The sequence below is a fragment of the Pteropus medius genome, unplaced genomic scaffold (assembly GCF_902729225.1).
Source record: "Pteropus medius unplaced genomic scaffold, Ma_sr-lr_union100, whole genome shotgun sequence".
Classification (NCBI taxonomy): domain Eukaryota; kingdom Metazoa; phylum Chordata; class Mammalia; order Chiroptera; family Pteropodidae; genus Pteropus; species Pteropus medius.
Window position 1 is genome coordinate 1,766,832 of NW_024340851.1, and position 5,038 is coordinate 1,771,869.

The 5,038-nt window shown below is 35.8% G+C and overlaps 1 pseudogene; it reads right to left on the reverse strand.

Annotated features, from left to right (window-relative positions):
* Nucleotides 1-2,645: 2,645 nt before the first annotated feature.
* LOC120592016 (histone H3.3C-like) lies at nt 2,646-3,054 on the reverse strand (annotated as a pseudogene).
* Nucleotides 3,055-5,038: the final 1,984 nt, after the last annotated feature.

The following is a 5,038-nucleotide window of genomic DNA, read 5'->3' on the forward strand; positions in this document are numbered from 1 at the left end:
CCAAAACTAAGATAATTCTCTCCTTTTTTTTTTTTTGTCTCTTTGGGGAAAACACACAAACACACCACTTTTAAGTCATTGGAATAGATGTGTATGGAACAAGATGCAAAGCCAGAGAAAGCTTTTCTTTAGAAGTGTATTTTCGTGAATTGAAAATATGTTCCATAAAATAATTACAGGCATGAATTTAAAATGGTTGAACTGACTTTCAAGTAAGTGTGATTTGTTTGAGGATTTCTGTGGTGTATGTACTCCCACCATAAATAATTTAAAGCTGCCAAAGAAGAGTCACTGAAGGGGGGATTGGTAAGGTATGCATACAATGAACTCTCTTGCATCTGTAAGAGCTGGCTTCAGCACAATGCTGAAAGGCTGTCATCTTACATTATCTTCTTTTGAGATATTTACACAATGAAAGGGAATCCCACAAAAAGAAAACACTATTAAAAGAAAATGATTTTCTAATAGTGCAAGTGAAAATTACAGTGAGAGGTATTTTTAAGTAAGATTGGTGAGGTACTTCCTGATATCCCTTGAATCTTATCATGTTAGTTAACTCCTCTTCAGCCCATCATTAATAGTACCCCGGTATAAGTGTCATGTAAGGACTAACTGATTTGTTATGGAAGTTTTATAAATCAATGTCCTCTAAGATATGAGTTTCTAGGCATGTTTTCTGCCTCAATTCTTAATTATTAAGCTATTCCTTTTCAATTTAGGTTCAGTTAACAGTACAGAAAGTAATATAATGGTTAACGTTAAATTGATCAACACTCATATAAGGAACCATAGAGTTCATGAACTTGTTTTCACATTATTTTAGTATTTTTCCTCCTGCGAGTTCAATTATTTCCATAGCTCATTTCTCTTAGGCTTAACTGCCTCATTATTTCTTGTTGTTGATATATTCTCATGCTCTTTCTGCCTTCTTTGCCTTCACATATCAAAATGTGCAATAAGAAATGGAAGTCCCCAGAGTCTGAAACAGATGCCAGAACCCTAAAGGACAGGACCAGCATCAGGATACTAGAATTTTCCTGGGTAGCTTTCAAGTCGAATATAATTTAAGAATTGGATTCTGTATTTACTCGGCAGCATAGCCTGCTGTAAAAGGCATATGAAAGGTAAAACTAAAATATAAGCAGATAAAAATGGTCTTGGTATGCACTCACAATTAAGTAGATATCAATTAAAATAAAATTCTTCATAAAACCCGTCAAAATAATATTAGTGTCTAACAAAGGGAAAATACTAGGACTAATGGTTTAAGGACAAAATGATTTGTATATGTAGAGGGAAAGATCTTTCCTCTATACTTTCCAGAATTCCTAAGCCTCTGACTACAGATATATAAATTCCAAAGATGTTTTAAAATGCCTATGTCTAACTCGAAGAGTTGCACAATATTATGGAGTGTTTCAGGAAATGGTAAAAATACTATGATCATATCCAACCTATCCCTTAACAAAATAGGAGATTAGAGTCTGTCTTCAGTAGCTCCTTTCATTTCCAGATATTCTTCTTTCCTGTTTTTGTCAACCTGTCCCATCATATACCACAGTTCCCCATTGATATTCATTCCTTATTCATTAAGGGTTACTATCAGACCTGTCATCAGAGAATTTTGACTTATTGAAGTGGTATTGCTTCACTCTGGAGATCCCAGCCTCTATTTCTCATAAAACATATCAGTCCTATTATCTCTCTTTAAAAGTACTCTTCTCTGGGATCAGTCAATCTTATGAACACAAGAAGAACAATATGAAGGGACCACAGATACTAAAATAATTATTTATTTGCTTTTATTATAGTAAAATACACATAACATAAAATTTATGACTTTAATTATTTTAAAGTGTATAGGTCCATGGTATTATATACATGTGGAATGTAAAAGAACATCATCGCTATATAGTTCAAAAACTTCTCTATTATCTGAAATAAAAACCATAGCCTCAGATAACAATTAATCAGTTTTCTGTGTCTATGGATTTTCATTTTTATATAAATGAAATCATACAATATGTGACCTTTAGTTTTTGGCGTTGTTCACTTTACCATTATGTTTTTTTAATATATGTATATGTATATGTATATATATATATATGTATATCTATATCTATATCTATACATATATATGTGTATATATATATATAGTTTAATTTATTTCAATAACAAACCTACGGAAACAACACAGAAGACAGACAACATTTAAAAATGTACTTGCATGTAGGACAACTCAGAAAAATATAGTGAATGGATGGAATGTGCAGTATGATAAAAATGCTACAAACACCATTAGTTGCCGTAAATAAGAAATTTACTTATTTTAAAAAATTCAAATCATTGTATTGTCCAGAAAATTTTAACAGGTTTATTTATAATTGTTATAAAGTTGAACTGCTGAAACTTATTCACTGAAACCTTTTGATTCACATTAATGCTTTATGTCCTCACATTTGTATTAAAAATTCACACAAAGAAATAAAAAAAAAAGCTGCCAATATCTACCCCCTCTTTTCCACTTGCAATCATATACTTAAGTACCATTCGACCCCATGGAAAACATATCTAACATTCAGAGCTACCAATAAAAAGAAAAAGAGAAAAAAGAAGAACAAAATGTTTTCCATCATAGTGGATTCTTAAGCATGTTCTCCACATGTGTCGAATGCTAGTTGGATGACTTTTGGCATAATTGTTACATGTTTGGCATGGATAACACAAAGGCTGTTGTCTCTAAAAAGGCCAACTAGATAGGCCTCACTTACCTCCTGAAAAGTATCAATAGCTGCACTCTGGAAGTGTAGATCTATTTTGAAGCCCTGAGCTATCTTTGTACCAGATGCTGAAAAGGAAGTTTGCAAATCAGAGGTTCAGTGAGCTTCTGATAACGTCTAATTTCTTGGAGTGCCACAAGGCCAAGCCTGTAATGATGAGGTTTCTTCATCCTTTCAGTAGAGGGCTCACTTGTGCGAGTAGCTTTTGTTATCAGCTGCTTCTCTGTGCTTCACCATCAGTGGATTTGCTGGCAGTCTGTTTTGTCTGAGCCATGGTATAATGACCTCATTACTTACCCACCTTCTCATTCTGGTGGAACTTAGGGAGCTAGAGGCAGTGCTAGAGAGCGACTGTAGCATGGCAACGGTGACTGCAAACACAATTGACATTGTCATACTAAACAAAATAAGTGAGACAGAAAAAGTGGAGAATCATATGATTTCATTCACATGTGGGATATAAAACTGGAAGCAAGAAACAAACAAGACAAACGAACACATAAAAACTCAGTTTAGTGGTTACCAGAGAGAAGGGGGGAGGCAGAAGGTAGAAGAGGGTAAAGGGGAATTGAAAGGAAACATGGAGGAATGAAAAACATCTCCAGATCTCTCCTCTTGAAACAACAATAAGCTGAACATCTAAAACTCACCAAAAAACACTCAAACTGCACAGCAGCATGTCTGAGCGTGGGATTTGCGCATAAGAGTTACCACAGGTCAGAAATCTGGGTATCAGGCAGTAGACTGGGAGGAATAAAGAAGCTGCCTCTCAGAGCCCCCAGAGCTCCCTGTAGGGAGAGGGAGAAGGGAGAGGTGCAACAACTTCCCTAAACAGCCATGCCTAGGAGAGTTTGTGAGTTTACAGCCAGCAGAAGATCCCAGTCATCAGGACAGAAAGCAGAGAAGCAGACGGCGGATAAACGTCAGTTGATTTCTACTGGCTGCGATTGCAAAACAGAGGCTGAGCCGTAACCCTTAAACCCCAAACAGGAAGGCCCCACCCCCCATACTCTCTGAGAACGAACACCACGGAGTCCCAGGGGAATCTTAACAAACACTACCAAAACTGTTGCCAACACTACAGAGACTGAAACAAACTGAGGGTAGCGAGCATGATTAAATATCTACAAGAAAATAGAGGCATTATATAAAGGCATTATTAAGGCTTTATATAAAGCAGAGATCCAAGAGGCTTAGACGCCACCTACTGGAAACCAAAAGAGAAGAGCCTTCTTTTCAGCAAACTAAAGAGAGACCTTTATATAATAAACCTTCTTTCTGGAAAAACAGGAGAATACACTTCCATTACTGCCCAGGCTGAAAATAGTCCAGTAAACACCATGAACAATCAAGGTAACAAGGCATCTCAGAAAAAGAGAAAAATCTCCAGAAAATGATCTTACAGATATAGAAATATGCAACTTAAGTGACAGAGAATTCGGTATGGTACTTATGAAAAATCTCAGTGAGTTCTAAAGTTAGTCAAATCAACAATTTCAGGAATTGAATAAACAACTAGATGAGCGGAGCAAGGAGGTTGAAAACTTCAAAAAGACCCAAATAAAACTTCTGGAGATAAAAAACAAACTGCAAGAGTTGAAAAATGAAATAGCAAGCTTGGGAAATAGTGCCGACCAAATGGAAGAAAAGATCAGTGATATCGAAGACAGAAATCTAGAAATAAATCAGAAGGGAGAGAAACCGAAAGATGAAAAGTAATGAAAGGGAAATGCAAAAACTAGCTGATACCATGAGAAGAGGAAATATAAGAATAATGGGCATCATCGAAGGCAAGGAAAAGGAGCAGGGACTAGAAAGCATTTTCAGACAAATAGTGGATGAGAATTTCCCAAATCTAAGGAATGAGCTGGAGCTTGGAATTCAAGAAGTCAACAGAACACCCAATATCCTCAACTCAAAAAGGCCTTCACCAAGACACATTATATTAAAATTATCAAAAATCAATGACAAAGAGAATTCTCAAGGCAGCTAGGGAGAAGAAAACGGTAACTTATAAAGGAAAAGCCATTAGATTATCCTCAGGCTTCACAGTGCAGATCTTATAAGCCATAAAGGAATGGAATCAAATATTTAAACTATTAAAAAGGAACTACCAGCCTAGAATAATGCATCCAGCAAAGCTCTCCTTTAGATATGAAGGATAAATTAAGACATTTCCAGACATACAAAAATTGGAATTCTTCACTAAGAGGCCTGCACTATAGGAAATACTGAAAGGGGTCAGCTCACCTAAAAAA